Source organism: Bison bison, unplaced genomic scaffold (genome assembly GCF_000754665.1).
Source record: "Bison bison bison isolate TAMUID 2011002044 unplaced genomic scaffold, Bison_UMD1.0 scf7180017864135, whole genome shotgun sequence".
NCBI classification, from domain to species: domain Eukaryota; kingdom Metazoa; phylum Chordata; class Mammalia; order Artiodactyla; family Bovidae; genus Bison; species Bison bison.
In genome coordinates, this window is record NW_011494707.1 from 5431452 (window position 1) to 5450763 (window position 19312).

The 19312-nt window shown below is 40.3% G+C and overlaps 1 protein-coding gene and 1 non-coding gene across 3 annotated transcripts in view; both read right to left on the reverse strand.

Annotated features, from left to right (window-relative positions):
• Positions 1-19312, reverse strand: part of KCNAB1 (potassium voltage-gated channel, shaker-related subfamily, beta member 1) — a 301932-nt gene that overhangs the window by 36264 nt on the left and 246356 nt on the right. The window lies entirely within an intron of this gene.
• Positions 11516-11588, reverse strand: TRNAE-UUC. Its single transcript has one exon. It is a non-coding gene; the product is annotated as a tRNA-Glu (tRNA).

A 19312-nucleotide genomic window follows, 5' to 3' on the forward strand; every position in this document is an offset into this window, starting at 1 on the left:
AAACTCAACATTCAGAAAACTAAGATCATGGCATCTGATCCCATCACTTCATGGCAAATAGATGGGAAAATGGTGGAAACAGTGGCAGACTTTATTTTTGGGGGCTCCAAAATCACTGCAGGTGGTGACTGCAGCCATGAAATTAAAGACGCTTGCTCCTTGGAAGAAAAACTTATGACCAACCTAGACAGAATATTAAAAAGCAGAGATACTACTTTGCCGACAAAGATCTGTCTAGTCACATCTATGGTTTTTCAAGTAGTCATGTATGGATGTGAGAGTTGGACTGTGAAGAAAGCTGAGCGCTGAAGAATTGATGCTTTTGAACTGTGGTGTTGGAGAAGACTCTTGAGAGTCCCTTGGACTGCAAGGAGATCCAACCAGTCCATCCTAAAGGAGATCAGTCCTGGGTGTTCACTGGAAGGACTGATGCTAAAGCTGAAACTCCAATACTTTGGCCACCTGATGGGAAGAACTGACTCCTTGGAAAAGACACTGACGCTGGGAAAGACTGAAGGCGGGAGAAGAAGGGGATGACAGAGGATGAGATGGTTGGATGGCATCAATGACTCGATGGACATGAGTTTGGGCAAGATTCAGGAGTTGGTTATGGACAGGGAAGCCTGGCGTGCTGCAGTCCATGGGGTTGCAAACTGTCGGACATGACTGAATAACTGAACTGAACTGAAGTACCCCTAAGTTCCGAAGTGAGGTACCAGGTTACTTTTGTAGGACTAGTTAAAAAAAAGGTGTGGCCATCCTTAGGCCAATCCCTACCTTAAAAGAATCAGTGGGTGGAGGCGGGGGTTGAGAGACACTTTATTTGGACTTATTTGAGTTCTGTGGCATTTTCCGACCTTCCTCTGTGATGCCACTCTCCCTCGTCTATCTTTTGCCTTGTCTCAAACTGAATAAGCTCCAAAACCACAAAATCCTATTTGCAGAACTTGCAAATTAAGACAGCTTCCTGCTGTAAGAATTGAATGCTGTGATTTTGTCCCCAACAGGCAGTCCTGGAGATTCTGCTCATTCCTTGTTCAGCTCCCTGATACAGAGGAGGAGACTGCCTGATGCTGAGTACTTCTAATATTATTTCTTCCTGCATCAGACATGTGCTCTTTAATCCTGGCAAAAAAGCAAATGTTCATTTTATATTTAGATAAGGATGGCCAAGTGACTTGCTTAAGGCAATGACTTAGCTTTCTTATCTTTCAATACATCTCTATCCTCATTATTTCTCTGTAATCCTCTTATCACTATGTCCAGTCTTTCCAGCTTCTCACCTGGAATCGCTCCTGCCTGCTGACATGCCAAGAAATAATGGAGAATGTGGATCATAAAATTGCACCTCTTCCTTCAACATAATCTAGCATGGTGCCTACTATTTCCTATTAAACCTGGGTGTTTTCAAACTTTTGGAATCCTTCTGTTTGGGTAATAACTAACTGGTGGTAATTTAAGAGGTGATTTCTGTCTTGACGAAAGGGAGGCAGCATTCACAAGGAGTAGAGAGTACAGTGCTTTCTTGCACAGATCAAATTCTATAGGATTTGTGAACAGTGGAATGCATTCTAATTCATTTAAAAACATTTGAGAACTTCCCTGGTGATACAGTGGGTAAGAATCTGCCTGTCAATGCAGGGGACATGGGTTCAGTCCCTGGTCCGGGAAGATTCCAAATGCCTCAGAGCAGTTAAGACTGCACCACAACTACTGAGCCTGTGTGCCCTAGAGCCTGAACTCTGCAACAAGAGAAGCGACCGCAAGAGAAGCCCACATTCCACGACGAAGAGTAGCCCCGACTCGCCGCAACTAGAGAAAGCCCACAAGCAGCAAGCAAGACTCCGTGCAGCCAAAAATTAAATAAATAAATAAAATTATTTAAAAAATGAAAACATTTGAAAGGAGAACAATTAAACTCATTGCCTTAAATTTTGTCTAGAGTAAGGCAACAAATAAACAGATTTAAAGAAACAAACAAAAAAACTAAGTGAACTGAAACTTTGGGGTTAAATTTATTTCCTAGATACCTGACTTGTATCTTCATCTGTGAAGCTACAAGTTATATGGCATTAGTGGATTATTTCCTGAGATTTCTTTTGACAGTGTTACTAGTCAATCTTTAAAAAAGCATGTTTAATAGTTTGAATATGTATATTCTCCTCATGTGGAGATCTCTCTGATAAATTTAAAAAATTAAAATTTGGGAAAAGATCTCTTTTCTTCTAAAATATTAAAAGTTTTGCTCTCGTCAATTAAGCCCCGCAAATTTTATCATAGAATTCAGCTGTCTTGGTCCATTTGGGCTGCTATAACATATATGTGTTGTTGTGTTCAGCTGTTCAGCTGTGTTTGACTCTTTGCAACCCCATGGACTATAGCCACCAGGCTCCTCTGTCCATGGAATTTTCCAGGCAAGAATACTGGAGCAGGTTGCCATTTCCTATTCCAGGGAATCTTCCTCACCCAGGGATCTAGCCTGAGTCTCTTATGTCTCCCACCATGACAGGCAGATTCTTTATCACTGAGCCACCTGGGAACCCCTATAACAAATATACTATACATACATACACACACACACACACATATATATATATACACATATGACAAAATATCACAGATGGCTTAAACAGCAAGCATTCATTTCTCACAGTCTGGAGCATGGGAAGTCTAAGGTCAAGGCACTGGCAGATTTGTTATCTGGTGAGAGTTGTCTTCCTGGTTCATAGACAGCCACCCTCTCACTGTATTGTCACATGTGGAAGGGGTAAGGCAGCTCTATGTGGTCTCTTTTATAAGGGCACTAATCACTTTCATGAGGGCTGCACCCTCTTGGGCTAGTCACTTACTAAGGCCCTCTAACTAGCATCACTTTGGGGGTTAGGTTTCAACAGATGGATTATGCAGGGACACAAACACTCTGGCTATAGCAACAGCCTAGAAAATTCTCAAAGCAAGGGTTATCAGCTGCTTATCTTTTCCACAGATGACATTCCCATAAACGCCTGATTGTGAATAACCAGATTTTTTTTCTAGTGAATGTACCAGGATGAATGATCTACAAAATGTATGTAGAAATAAATAAGGAAATTAATCTGCCATGTACATTTATTTGATAGAACCAATTTATTCTAATTTTAGAATAGCTAGGTAAAACAGTCCTTATATACTAGGAACAGTTACAGTAGAAATTTCTGATATATGACTATAACATGTATCAGCAACAAATAGAAAGACATGATAGAAGTTATAGATACTTTCAATCAGCTATATGCATAAAAGATCTGAAAATTTGAGAATTATTAGCTTTTTACTTTGTGATCCTCTTGAGTTGTGGGTTGTAGTTCTTCTCACTGAGAAATGAGGATGTTTCAAACTTCCTGGTTTGAAACAATTAGGTTTCAGGGCTTTTTTTTTTTTTTCTAATGGGAGAAGTTATTGAAAACTCAATAGAAAGTTTTTAAATTGTAAAAGAAATTTATTGGCTCTTGTCACTGGAAATACAGAGGTCAAACAAACTTCAGAATTGGTAGTTGCAACAACCAAGTTGTTGAGAATCAACTTTTCTAACTCTCTGCTATCCTCGGGTTGGTTTCCCTCATGACGTTAGGGTGGCTCTTGGTAGTATTTACGGTGTTGTAGGTTTTTTTATCCATACTCAGCAGGGCCCTTTTGCCTCAGTATTCCAACATTTCTGAAATTCATTCTAATTAGGTTGCTTCAGTCACATGAGCCAGTGACTCTAGTCGGGCTGATTGTGTTAACACAATCCAGAGCTCACCTCAGAACTGAGGTCCAGCCAAAAGAAAGGAAGCAGCCTTCCTCCGGGTCAACTGGCAGTCTGGGAAGGGTCATCGCCCACATGAAAATGTGGATACCTGAGGAGTGATGTCTACTGGGCAGACAATCAACTGTTTTCACCATGCTCAGAAAGGGTCTTTCTGGGCACACCACCAAGAAAGGGCCCAGGGAGAGTGCAAATCTATTGAGTGCCTACTATGTGCTGGGCACATTACCAGCATTATTGCATTTGAATTTTACTATAGCCTTGTGAGGTGGTGTCATTACACTTCCATTTCACATTTGAAGCAATTGAAGCTCAAAGAGAGATGAAAAAGTTGATGAAGCCAGATTTGTACATTTCCTCTAAAACTAGCCCCCTGCTCAAGCCAAATGAAGCAGAATATGTTTTCCCCTTCCTTTTCATCTATATTTGTATATTTTAAAACATGTGTTACAGTTCAAGGAACTTTTGTTTTTTATTATTTATTTATTTTGACCACACCACATGGCATGTGGGATCTTAGTTCCCAGACCAGGAATTGAACCTGTGCCCCTGCACTGGAAGCAGAGTCTTAACCACTAGACCACATGGGAAGTCCCCTATATTTGTATATTTTATTCCCACTCTTTTGATTATGCTATTTGAAGCATGTAGAGGCTTAAAGTATCTCTGTCAACTGAGGAAAAAGCCTTTAGGCATATCAAAAGGAAATGCAAAACAAATAAAGAATAGTTTTCTAAATGTTCACTGAGATACTAAAAAATAAATTTAACAAAAATCCACCCATTCTACATGGTGCCTAATATTTCTGTATCCATTATCAGTGGTTATTTTTATACTTGGGAGTATCTGTCATTGCCTTGTAGATTACCTGACTCAAGTCTCAAATTCCTGATCTTTTAAATTGTGTGACTGTCAATGTCATCGGTCAGACAGTCAGATGTGGAAAGCTGACATTAGCTTCTTATTCTATTATCCTATCTGGAGCTTTTATTTATACAACTGTTTGTGTATCAGCTTCTTGGGACAGGCTTTAAACTTTACTTTAAAAGGAATTTTATCTTCTGGAGGAAAGAATAAAGCAAGCCAACTTGGCAGAGGATTGATAAGAGTAAAAAATGTTTACCCTAATGAGATTTTCTACTGGCAAATCCAGTTTCATGCTGTAACAGGAGGCAATCTTTATTGCTTCTTTAAAAGTGTAGAGCTGGATTTACTTCCTGATTCTACCATGGGAGACGTCTGGAAGGAGATGCTGTCTTAATGATATTAAAACCTCTATGCCTACAGCAGATGCAACTCACTGGCAGCCCCAAATCCATTTTGGCTCTGTAGTGCTTATCTATATTTGTCAGGTATCTGGTAATTAAACAAAAGGCGACTTTTAAACTTGACATGGAGCGGAATCATTTTCTCAGCTTTTCAGTGAACTACCTGGTAAAAAGAGGAGCTACTCACTCTGTGAATATTTCCAAATGAGGCACCTGCTGTTCTCTATGTTCGAATGTAAGCCAGGCCCGGAAGTAGCTGGGCAACATTCACGGCAAGAGCCATTGCAGAGGAGGCTGGCTTGTCCCCAGGCACGCCCACTTCTCTTCCTTGTACCTACTTCACTTTTCTACATTTGTTTGCTTGTCTAGGACCCTTAATCTCTCTTTTTAGGTGGCCTTTCTTTCCCATTTCTGAGTTTCTCCACCTCCCACTCAAAGATGGCTGTTTCCCCTTATTTTCTTCACTAGAACTATTTCATAGATGGTGCTTCTTAAATATTCTGACCACATGACCCACTAAGGTGGGCACAGAAGCAAACACTATTAGAAGGCCTTGGCTTTAGCACAGAAATTTATGCAAATCTCTGTTCTATACCATAGTAAAACATTCACTTTAAAGCAATATGTTCTTATTTATAAATCTTTGACTTTATAAAACTTTATCATGGAAGGAAAAGGTCTCAAGTCTACTCTGGCTTTTGTCCAGCTCCTCTCAGCCACCCAAAGCCACCTCATCCATGTCCAGCATACTTCCTGTGCCTCAGAGGAAAGGCATGCCTGCCTGTGAGGCAAAGAGCAATGAGAGGGAGTCAGTGACTGAAAAGGTGGAATGAATTGTCCCACTTGGGGACTCGTCTTTAGACACACAGCCCTAGTTTGACCTAATCCTTTATGCCCTGAACTTTTATATATTTCTATGCCATGTTTTATGAGGCTCCCTCACATAGATATACAGATCTTCAGTCTTCTGGAGTAATAATGATAATTGTTTACACTAATTTAGCACATATAATGTACTTGGCTTATTCTAAACACTTTATGTATATTAACTCATTTTATTGGCACTACAGTCTTAGAGTGTAGGTCTGTTGTTCTTATTATCTTGTTTTGCATGTGAAGAAACTGAGGCACAATAAGGGGAGTAAATCACTCAAGATCACCCAGCTAATGTGTGTACTGGGGCCAGGATTTGAAAGTAAGCAGTCTGGCTCCTGTCTGCTTTTAACCACAAATAATACTTCAGCAAGTTATAAATGACAGAATTGTGTCCAGCAAAGAGAACCCAGAGGCCCTGATAGAGCATTATGGTTACATTTAAGGAGTGAAATGTTGATTGCAGAGCTCTTTTGGGAACCACAAGAATCTTTCTCTGTTTCCCGAGAGCAGCGTGTTACATAGGGGCTGCCCAGTGTGCGTGTGACCACATAGTGCTTCTCTGGGACATGGCAACACTCCCTGTTTGGCCTTCACTGCCATGCAACGTGTATACATGAACCTCTTTCATTGCAGGAAAAGTTGAAAGACAGACAGACTTGACAGAGAGAATTGCTGTCTATGACATACGGCAGGAAAAGTAAGTGCCAGAGAAAGAGGCATCATGCTGTACAAGTGAGCAAGAGCTATTAATCCCATCATGGCTTCCATGGCTTCTGTTTTTTAAACAAAGAGCAATGTTTTGCAAAAAATAATTTACTGTGCTTCTCAATCAATTAAAAATACATGGTTAATATATAAAATAAGTACCTGTACTACCAAACTCATATATTATAAAATATATATAATGGTATCCACATCTTGGCTTCAATATACTATTCTCCACTGAAAGAAACCAAGACTCCTTAGAGAAATGGCTGATTACAGGGCTGGGGAAAGCACAGGTGAGCTTGGAACACTTTGTGCTGGGAAGCCAAAAAAGTCCTTCAAAAAAGATGCAGACATGTCAAAAAAACACAAAAGACCTGTCAAAGATCCTTCAAATGTCCATATTTGGGATAATTGCAGCAACAAATTAATGATGGTAATGAATCATAAATTAAAGAAAAAATCGTCCATGAGTTCATACTGATAAAAATAACTGAATAAAATTATTCAATAATTGAATAATGGAGGAGAAGGGGAAGCTCTTCCTTGCAGTAGAATGCCAACTAAAAAATTTAGAACGTATGATGGAAATAGAAAAATCACCCTTTAGCCAACACCACAGTACTAGTTCAGACATCAGTGAAGAGTACTAAAATCAAGTAGGCAAAACTGTGATGAGAAACAAGATATTTGCATAGCTTCAAAGTGTCTCTCTCATTGGGCATATAAATATAAACACACACACACACACACACACACAAACACATGCACCTAATATATACTAAAGGAAAAGGTACAACCTAGGAGAAACCTGGTAAGTATCACCTTAACCAAGAGAGTAAAGCATCATCAGGAATGGGAAGGTGTGACAGTATGTACCCCCTGCTATATTACACAGCATCATTTCTGTGGTACTCTTGCCAAAAATGCCTAACCTGAATTTAATCACTAGTGGAAAAACTCCAGTCATGGGACATTCTGAAAAACTCCAGTCATGGGACATTCTGAAAAATAACTGGCTAATAGTCTTCTAAAGTGTCAATATTACAAAAGACAGAGTGAGGAACTGATGCAGCTTAAAGGAGACCAAAGACACATTACAATGAACAGCAACATGTAAATTTTGAGTTGATTTGGACCAGAAAAGAGTATTAGTGGGGCTGTTAGAGAAATATGAATATGATTCATAGATTAAACAATATTATTGTATCAATGTTAATTTCCAGATTTTTAGACTTACACAACGGTTATATAGAGCTTCCCTGGTGACTCAGATGGTAAAGAATCTGCCTGCAATGCAGAAGACCTGGATTCAATCCCTGGGTTGGGAAGAGCTCCCTGAGAAGGAAATAGCAACCCACTCCAGTATTCTTGCCTGGGAAATCCCATGGACACAGAAGCCTCTTGGGCTACAGTCCATGAAATCACAAAGAGTCAGGCATGACTAAGTTATTAACACAGCGGTTATATAAAATGCTAACACTTACAGACAGTTAGAACTAGACATGGAACAACAGACTGGTTCCAAATAGGAAAAGGGGTACGTCAAGGCTGTATATTGTCATCCTGCTTATTTAACTTATATACAGAGTACATCATGAGAAATGCTGGGCTAGATGAAGCACAAGCTGGAGTCAAGATTTCTGGGAGAAATATCAATAATCTCGGATATGCAGATGACACCACCCTTATGGCAGAAAGCAAAGAATTAAATAGCCTCTTGATGAAAGTGAAAGAGGAGAGTGAAAAAGTTGGCTTAAAGCTCAACATTCAGAAAACTAAGATCATGGCATTGGGTCCCATCGCTTCATGGCAAATAGATGGGGAAACAGTGGAAACAGTGGCTAACTTTATTTTTTTGGGCTCCAAAATCACTGCAGATGGTGACTGCAGCCATGAAATTAAAAGATGCTTGCTCCTTCAAAGAATACTTATGACCAACCTGCTGCTGCTGCTAAGTCACTTCAGTCGTGTCTGACTCTGTGTGATCCCATAGACGGCAGTCCACCAGGCTCCCCCGTCCCTGGGATTCTCCAGGCAAGAACACTGGAGTGGGTTGCCATTTCCTTCTCCAATGCAGGAAAGTGAAAAGTGAAAGTGAAGTCACTCAGTCGTGTCTGACTCTTAGCGACCCCCTGGACTGCAGCCTGCCAGGATCCTCCGTCCATGGGATTTTCCAGGCAAGAGTACTGGAGTGGGGTGCCATTGCCTTCTCTGACCTAGACAGCATATTAAAAAGCAGAGACATTACTTTGCCAATAAAGGTCCGTCTAGTCAAGGCTATGGTTTTCCCAGTAGTCATGTATGAATGTGACAGTTGGACTATAAAGAAAGCTGAGCACTGAAGAATTGATGCTTTTGAACTGTGGTGTTGAAGACTCTTGAGAGTCCAACCAGTCCATCCTAAAGGAGATCAGTCCTGAGTGTTCATTGGAAGGACTGATGTTGAAACTGAAACTCCATTACTTTGGCCACCTGATGCGAAGAGCTGACTCATTGAAAAAGACCCTGATGCTGGGAAAGATTGAGGGCAGGAGGAGAAGGGGATGACAGAGGATGAGATGGTTGGATGGCATCACCGACTTGATGGACATAAGTTTGGGTAAACTCCAGGAGTTGGTGATGGACAGGGAGGCCTAGCGTGCTACAGTCCATGGGGTTGCATAGAGTTGGACAGAACTGAGCAACTGAACTGAAACTGAAAATACTTAAGGAATCTGAGTATGGTGTAGATAGGAGTCTTCTATATATTTTTACTGCTTTTTAATGTCTGGAATTAAACCAGTGGATAGCTTAAAAACAGAAAAAATAAAATATACACAATAAATAGAAACTTTAAAAATAATGATATATAAAATAAATGGAAATTATGTTTTCTTTTCATCTTACAATGGGTTATCTGGCACAGCCTGCTTTGGAGGCCACCAAGGGAGGGAGTCTGGCACGGCTCGTTTAGGAAGTGGTGGGTGGGTCTCTGGTGCTGGCATATTTCTGGAGGGATGTGATGAGAAATGGGTTGGCTTCTCATCATGGAATCTGGGTAGGAAAATTGGCACTGAATGTGTATTTCTAACCTCCCAGCACTGTGCCTGGACTTGACAGCCACAGTATCATAGTTAATATTGACAACTCAATACCACTGGCATTTTTATCTCACTTCTGTGTATGTGTGTGGGTATTGTTTTAATCTCTAGCTTTATCAAAGTAACACACACAGAATGTTTAAAGAGTCGATGCCAAAAGGCTCGTAAACAAAGCAGCATTCTTTCAACTGTGCCTGCACCCCAGAGGAGAAAACCATGTCCAGCATATATGTAGCTGTTTATTCTGATATTAATCTCTATGTTTCTCAACAATATCTACACAGTACTCTCTTGGCCCAGCTTTTTAAAGACATTATCCACTGACTTCTTGTGGAGGTGAGAGTTTCAGCTCCTGCCATACACCTGTCTATCCTATCTTCCCAATATATTCATATCTCAGTTTAGGGTTCAGGTCATGGATTCTCTGTGTTCATTTCAATGCCTGATGCTTAATGTCCACTGCTGAGCAGAGTAGTTTACAATGATTACACTTCCTGTCTTCTATACCTTTTCATTTTCCTTTAGTTGACAATTACTTCATTATACTTCCCGTAGTTTGTTCAAGTATCATGGCAACCCACTCCAGTATTCTTGCTTGGAGAATTTCATAGACAGAGGAGCCTGGCGGGCTATGGTCCATGGGGTTGCAAAGAGTTAGACATCACTGAGCAACTAACACTTTCTCTAAAGATACAGCTTTCTGTTTTGGTTAAGTCTGTGGGAAATTCAGTTTCCCGTTTTTCCTGGCAACATCCCATCTAAGGCCCCCATCCTTCCACTGCAGCCTGCGCTGGTGCGCTCTGTGCCTGCCGCACATCACCTCTAGCTATGTTTCATCCTGAAAATTCCCTTTTTCACTTGAATGAGTTGGATCCACGGCTTCCTGTTCGTTGCTCTCTTTCTCCTCTTTTTTTTTTTTTTTTAATGGTGGAGCCCATTTTCCAGTAGCTTTTGAGGAATTGTGTTTGGGAGATAACAAAGTCAAAAAGCTATTTTTTTCCTCACTCCTGGTTGACAGTTTGCCTTCCATTTTTTTTTTTTGCTTAGAACTTTGAAACCTTGTTGCATGATGTTTTGGATCTCCATTTTGCTGTTGAGAACCCCTGCTGCTGCTGCTAAGTCGCTTCAGTCGTGTCCGACTCTGTGCGACCCCATAGACAGCAGCCCAACAGGCTCCTCCATCCCTGGGATTCTCCAGGCAAGAATACTGGAGTGAGAACCCCTAGACAATCCTTATTCTCAATCCTTTCTGTGTACATGCTATGAATGCTATGGACTATTTTAGGATGTTTTTTCCTTATCTTTTCACTTGTGAAATTTCATTATAACATTACTTTGTGTGGGACTTGATCTATTTATTATCCTGGGTACTTGGTGGGCACTATTGATCTAGAAATTCATGTTCTTTAAATTTGGAAGTTTTCTTTTTTTTTTTTCCTTTTGATAACTACCTTACTTCTGTTTAGGGATTCCCTGATGGCTCAGACGGTAAAGAGTCTGCCTGAAAGGAGGGAGACCCGAGTTTGATTCCTGAGTCGGGAAGATCCCCTGGAAAAGGAAAGGGCAACCCACTCCACTATTCTTGCCTGGAAAACTCCATGGCCAGAGAAGCCTTGTGGGCTACAGTCCATGGGATAGCAAAGAGTCAGACATGACTGAGCAACTTCACTTTCACTTTCTCTTCCATTTTATCTATTTTCTCTCTAAAGATCTTTTAGTTAAATAAATGTTGGACTTCCTGGATATAATAATAATAATAATATTATTATTTGGCTACACAGCTTGTGGGACCTTACTTCCCCAACCAGGGATTGAACCTGGGCCCTCTGCAGTGAAAGCCCAGAATCCTAACCACTGGACCACCAGGGAATACCCAAGAATCTTAATTTTCTTATCTTTTCACTTCTATTATCCATTTTTTTCCCCTACTGTCTGGAGTATTTCCTCAAATTTAATGTCCACATCTTTATTGACTTTTAAAAAAATTAGCTATTACATTTTTAATATCTAAGACATTTCCTACTTCTGTTGTTTTTGTTCTCTTTGATCCTGTTCTTGTTTAATTGATATAATATCTTCTCTTGTCTCACCAAGTATATTAATTATAGTTTCTTTGAACATTTATATATCTCTCTGCATTACTCTGTTTTCTTTTCTTCTATTTACTTGAGCTCTTTTTTTTTTTTTTCTCCTTCACATCAGCAGGTTTCTTTGAATGTCAGGTGATTCTTGGACTTCTGTTCACATTTAAGAGTAAAGCACTAAAATTGTGTGTGGATAGCATTTGTCACTGTGGGAGCAATTAAGGCACCTGCCGCTTTTTCCCAATGGGATTTTCTTCCACAAAAATGTCAAGATCTTTAAGATATTTTTTCTGGAATAGTTAATTTTCTCCAGAATAATATTCCATTATTTTCTGTTTGGGAAAGTGTATCTTGGTTGTTAGCGACCTGGAGGTAAATGAGAGGAGAGGTCTAGGGATCTCAAAATTTATAATTTTTTTTTTCAGCCTGGCTTCACCTTCCTCTGTGTCTGGTACCCCTCAGACTACAGCATCTCAACTCAGTTTCTTGATGTAATGTATCTCTTGCCTCCTTCATTGGAGGGGAAAGGCAGGACCCTGCCTCCAGACCTGGAGACCTAGAGCTCTAGTGGTTCTATACAGTTTTTTGAACAACTGCCTTGTTTCTAGTTCACACCTAACTTTCATCTTCAGTGGCATTTGTGCCTCTAATGCTTTAACCATTCTGAGGTTTTCTGAGGTTGTGCCATACAAATTAACTTGCTTCTTACCTACAGGTACACTTTGAATAAATCTTTCCTCAGTTTTACTAAGTCATTTACAATTCCTCCATCCCTATTCCATTTTCATAAATATTGGTCCAGGTTTCCAGTTGTCTGCTACTTTCATCATAAAGAAAGTTTCTATTTCTGCTCCTTGTGTGTTATTTCAGTTCAGTTCAGTAGTTCAGTTGTGTCCAACTCTTTGCAAACCTATGGACTGCAGCAAGCCAGGCCTCCCTGTCCATCACCAACTCCTGGAGTTTACTGAAACTCATGTCCATTGAGTCGGTGATGCCATCCAACCATCTCATCCTCTGTCAACCCCTTCTCTTCCCACCGTCAATCTTTCCCAGCATCAGGGTCTTTTCCAGTGAGTCGGTTCTTCCCATCAGGTGGTCAAAGTATCAGAGTTTCAGCTTGAGCATCAGTCCTTCTAATGAACATTCAGGACTGATTTCCTTTAGGATTGACTGGTTTGATCTCCTTGCAGTCCAAGGGACTCTCAAGAGTCTTCTAACACCACAGTTCAAAAGCATCAATTCTTTAGCACTCAGCTTTATACTGCAACTCTCAGATCCATACATGACTACTGAAAAAACTATAGCTTTGACTAGACGGACCTTTGTTGATAAAGTAATGTCTCTGCTTTTTAATATGCTGTGTAGGTTGGTCATAGCTTTTCTTTGAAGGAGCAAGCGTCTTTAATTTCATGGCTGCAGTCACCATCTGCAGTGATTTTGGAGTCCCCAAAATTAAGTCTTTCACTGATTCCATTGTTTCCCCATCTATTTGCCATGAAGTGATGGAACCGGATGCCATGATCTTAGTTTTCTGAATGCTGAGCTTTAAGCCAACTTTTTCACCCTTCTCTTTCACTTTCATCAAGGGGTTCTTTAATTCTTCCTTGTTTACTGCCATAAGGGTGGTGTCATCTGCATATCTGACATTACTGATTTTTCTCCCAGAAATCTTGATTCCAGCTTATGCTTCATCCAGCCCGGCATTTCTCATGATATACTCTGCATATATGTTAAATTAGCAGGGTGACAGTATATAGCCTTGAGGTACTCCTTTCCCAATTTGGAACCAGCCTATTGTTCTATGCCTGGTTCTAACTGTAGCTTCCTGACCTGCATACAGATTTCTCAGGAAGCAGGTCAGATGGTCTGGTATTCCCATCTCTTGAAGAATTTTCCACAGTTTGTTGTGATCCACACAGTCAAAAGGCTTTGGCATAGTGAATAAAGCAGAAGTAGATGTTTTTCTGGAATTCTCTGGCTTTTTTGATGATCCAACAGATGTTGGCAATTTGATCTCTGATTCCTCTGCCTTTTTTAAATCCAGCTGGAACATCTGGAAGTTCACAGTTCATGTACTGTTGAAACCTGACTTGGAGGATTTTGGGCATTACTTCGCAAGTGTGTGAGATGAATGTAATTGTGTGGTAGTTTGAACATTCTTTGGCATTGCCCTTCTTTGGGATTGGAATGAAAACTGACCTTTTCTAGTCCTGTAGCCACTGCTGTTTTCCAGATTTTCTGGCATATTGAGTCAGCACTTTCACAGCATCATCTTTATGATTTGAAATAGCTCAACTGGAATTCCATCTCCTCCACTAGCTTTGTTCATAGTGTTGCTTCTTAAGGCCCACTTAACTTTGCACTCCAGCATGTTTGGCTCTAGGCAAGTGATCACACCATTGTGATTATCTGGGTCATGAAGATCTTTTTTGTACAGTTCTTCTGTGTATTCTTGCCACCTCTTCTTAATATCTTCTGCTTCTGTTAGGTCCCTACCATTTCTGACCTTTATTGTGCCCATCTTTGCATGAAATGTTCCCTTGGTATCTCTAATTTTCTTGAAGAGATCTCTAGTCTTTTCCATTCTATTGTTTTCCTCTATTTCTTTGGACTGATCACTGAGGAAGGCTTTCTTATCTTTCCTTGCTGATCTTTGGATCTCTGCATTCAAATGGGTGTATCTTTCCTTTTCTCCTTTGCCTTTTGCTTCTCTTCCTTTCTCAGTTGTTTGTAAGGCCTCCTCAGACAACCATTTTGCCTTTTGCACTTCTTTTTCTTGGGGATGGTCTTGATCACTGCCTCCTGTACAATGTCATGAACCTTTGTCCATAGTTCTTTAGGCACTCTGTCTATCAGATCTAATCCCTTGAATCTATTTGTCATTTCTACTGTATAATCATAAAGGATTTGATTTAGGTCATACCTGAATGGTCTAGTGGTTTTCCCTACTTTCTTCAATTTAAGTTTCAATTTGGCAATAAGGAGTTCATGATCTGAGCCATAGTCAGCCCCTGGTCTTGTTTTTGCTGACTGTATGGAGCCTCTCCATCTTTGGCTGCAAAGAATATAATCAGTCTGATTTTGGTATTGACTATCTGGTGATGTCCATGTGTAGAGTCTTCTCTTGTGTTGTTGGAAGACCAGTTGCTGTGTTTGTTGTGACCAGTGCAGTTTCTTGGCAAAACTTTGTTGGCCTTTGCTCTGCTTTGTTTTGTACTCCAAGGCCAAATTTACCTGTTACTTCCTACTTTTGCATTCCTGTCCCCTATAATGAAGAGGACATCTTTTTTGGGTGTTAGTGCTATTTATTGGGTGGTTTTTTGCAAAGAGGCTTTTTTTTTTTTTGTAAAGAGGGCAGAAATATATTACTTGGTCTTCCTAAATCAAGAGGTTTCCTCACAGTTTTCCAGGTGAGGAAACCGAGACTCAGAGATCAGATGGCTTTCACTTCCTCATCCACTCCCTATTTCACCCAAACTGATCTTTGTCAAAGTTATTGATGATCTCCACACTATAGACACCAATGAACAATTTTCAGTTCTCACCTTACTTGACCTATCAGTAGCATCTGATGCAGTTGATTACTTCCTCCCCCTTGATGTATTTTCTTTACCTTCTTGAGCAACACACTCTTCTCCCCATGCCCATAACTTCCTAATACTGGAATCTCCAGGTCTTAGTCCTTTGTCCTTTCTTTCTATATTCTTTTTCATATTTTTAAAATCTTTCTATTTTTACTCCCTGTGTGATTTTATCAATTCTCAAAGCTTTAATACCATTTACATGCAGACAACCTCCAAATCTGCATCTCCATGCCAAGGCTGTCTCCTGAGTTTCAGATTCAGTGTCCAACAGCCTACTCAACATCTCCACTTGGATGTCTCATGAACATCTCAACCTCAAGATGACTAAGCCCAGACTCCTGATCTTCCCCAACAAGCCACCATCACCTGTGGTATTACCCATATCAATTGATGGCAACTCCATTCTTCTGCTTACTCAGGTCAAAAACTTTGGCATCATTCTTCACTCCTTTCTTTCTGTTACACCCACATCTAGTTCACCAGGAACTTCTGACTCTACATTCAATACTTCTTCAAATTAGAGCACCTTACACTTCCACAGAGAGCACCTTCATCTGAGCCACCATCTTCTCTCAACTGTGTGCCTGCGTGCTTAGTTGCATCTCTTGGCGACCTCATGGACTGTAGCCCACCAGACTCCTCTGTCCATGGGATTTTCCAGGCAAAAATCCTGGAGTGGGTTGCCACTTCCTACTCCAAAGAATGTTCCCTACCCAGGGATCAAACCCATGTCTCCTGCCCTGGATCTCCTGCACTGGCAGGTGGATTCTTTACCACTATGCCATGGGAAACCCCATCTCTCTTCTAGATTGTTACAATTATTTCTGAACATATCTCCTTGCTCCTACATTTGCTCCTGTATTACTTATTTTAATTCCAGGCCAAAGAGATTCTTTAGAAACGTAAGTCAAATCACATCACTTCTTTGTCCAAACTTCAGTGAGTCCCCAAAGATCTGGCCCCTGTAATCTTTCTAAACTCAACTTTTCCTGTACTCCTTCCTCACTCTGAAGCCACATTGGTATGTTTGATGTTCTCCAAACACAGTGGGCTTCTCCCATCTTAGTGTCTCTGTACTCTTTCTCTAGCCAGAAACACTGTCCTTACCTACCTTCCAATTACTCACTTTACTCCTTCAAGTCTCTTCTCAGTGACTCTTGACTCCAAACATCCCCATTCATGCTACCCCGTTCTACTTTTTCTTTATTCCATAACACTTAGCACTTTCTAATATTATATATGGGGTTCCCTGGTGGCTCAGATGGTAAAGAATCTGCCTGCAATGCAGGAGACCCAGCTTCAAACCCTGGTTTGGGAAGATCCCCTGGAGAAGGAAATGGCAACCCACTCCAGTATTCTTACCTGGAGGATTCCATGGATAGAGGAGCCTGGCTGGCTAAAGTCCAGGGAGTAGCAGAGTTGGACACAACTGAGCAACTAACACACACACACACACACACATACACACAATAGTCTATGTAAGTTCATTTTTATTGTTTTCCTGTTTATTTCCTGTCTCTCCTGCTAGAATGAATGTGTCCCTCAAGGATGGATATCTTTGTCTATTTTTTTCTCTTGTCTGTCCCATGCATCAAGGACAATGTCCAGTGCAGCAAGCACTCAAAAATATTAGCTGAATATGAATAAAGGAATGAGACATGTTTTAGACCTGAGTATTTTTTTATTGTATCATGCTCTTCTCTGGGCCATCCTCAATATGGTACAATGACATTAAAATGTATTCTGTAGGTGTTCTGAGGAAGGAGTTTGCAAAATTGACAGTGTGCCTGAGAAGGGAGTAGGATAAATGGATGGGAGAAATAAAATTTCATCCTTTTTCCTTCCCAATTTTTCTTTTCGTTCCCCATATCTCCATTTTTTGCTTCCTGTTAAGTTTTGTATGAATTCTCATGTCATTTTGTCTTTTTCTTCTTGTTTTACTAGATAAAAACACTCATTTCTAGGGATAATTAGGTTCACTCTATCACCAAACATACTTCTAGTTTTCATGCTAGTAATACATTTTCCTTTTTTTGTCCAAGTGAAAGAGAATATTGATAATTCTAAACTTTCCTTTCCTTTCTATTGTTTCCCTGTACCCACACAGTCTATCTACTGGCCCTTAAAAAAAACAACAAAAATGAATTTTATTGTATAAGTAAATTCTGAGTTGACTCCACTAGGATTTTCGAAAATTGTCTAAAGGGATCTCAGTTAGTTATTAGTATGGTAAAATTAGTTTCACTGAAGCTAGTCACACTGGTCGTCTTTCAGAATTAAAAAAAAATAAATAAAATCTATATAAAAATTTCCACAGTTTATTGTGATCCACACAGTCAAAGGCTTTGGCATAGTCAATAAAGCAGAAATAGATGTTTTTTTGGAACTCTCTTGCTTTTTCCATGATCCAGCAGATGTTGGCAATTTGATCTCTGGTTCCTCTGCCTTTTCTAAAACCAGCTTGAACATCAGGAAGTTCACAGTTCATGTATTGCTGAAGCCTGGCTTGGAGAATTTTGAGCATTACTTTACTAGCATGTGAGATGAGTGCAATTGTGTGGTAATTTGAGCATTCTTTGGCATTGCCTTTCTTTGGGATTGGAGTGAAAACTGACCTTTTCCAGTCCTGTGGCCACTGCTGAGTTTTCCAAATTTGCTGGCATATTGAGTGCAGCACTTTCACAGCATCATCTTTCAGGATTTGGAATAGCTCCACTGGAATTCCATCACCTTCACTAGCTTTGTTCGTAGTGATGCTTTCTAAGGCCCACTTGACTTCACATTCCAGGATGTCTGGCTCTAGGTGAGTGATCACACCATCGTGATTATCTGGGTCATGAAGATCTTTTTTGTACAGTTCTTCTGTGTATTCTTGCCACCTCTGCTTAATATCTTCTGCTTCTGTTAGGTCCATACCATTTCTGTCCTTCATCGAGCCCATCTTTGCATGAAATGTCCCCTTGGTATCTCTAATTTTCTTGAAGAGATCTCTAGTCTTTCCCATTCTATTGTTTTCCTCTATTTCTTTGCATTGATTGCTGAAGAAGGCTTTCTTATCTCTTCTTGCTATTCTTTGGAACTCTGCATTCAGATGCTTATATCTTTCCTTTTCTCCTTTGCTTTTCACTTCTCTTCTTTTCACAGCTATTTGTAAGGCCTCCCCAGACAGCCATTTTGCTTTTTTGCATTTCTTTTCCATGGGAATGGTCTTGATCCCTGTCTCCTGTACAATGTCATGAACCTCATTCCATAGTTCATCAGGCACTCTATCTATCAGATCTAGGCCCTTAAATCTATTTCTCACTTCCACTGTATAATCACAAGGGATTTGATTTAGGTCATACCTGAATGGTCTAGTGGTTTTCCCTACTTTCTTCAATTTAAGTCTGAATTTGGTAATAAGGAGTTCATGATCTGAGCCACAGTCAGCTCCTGGTCTTGTTTTTGCTGACTGTATAGAGCTTCTCCATCTTTGGCTGCAAAGAATATAATCAATCTGATTTCGGTGTTGACCATCTGGTGATGTCCATGTGTAGAGTCTTCTCTTGTGTTGGTGGAAGAGGGTGTTTGCTATGACCAGTGCGTTCTCTTGGCAAAACTCTATTAGTTTTTGCCCTGCTTCATTCCGTATTCCAAGGCCAAATTTGCCTGTTACTCCAGGTGTTTCTTGACTTCCTACTTTTGCATTCCAGTCCCCTATAATGAAAAGGACATCTTTTTTGGGTGTTAGTTCTAAAAGGTCTTGTAGGTCTTCATAGACCCATTCAACTTCAGCTTCTTCAGCGTTACTGGTTGGAGCATAGACTTGGATTTCTGTGATACTGAATGGTTTGCCTTGGAAACGAACAGAGGTCATTCTGTCGTTTTTGAGATTGCATCCAAGTACTACATTTTGGACTCTTTTGTTGAGCATGATGGCTACTCC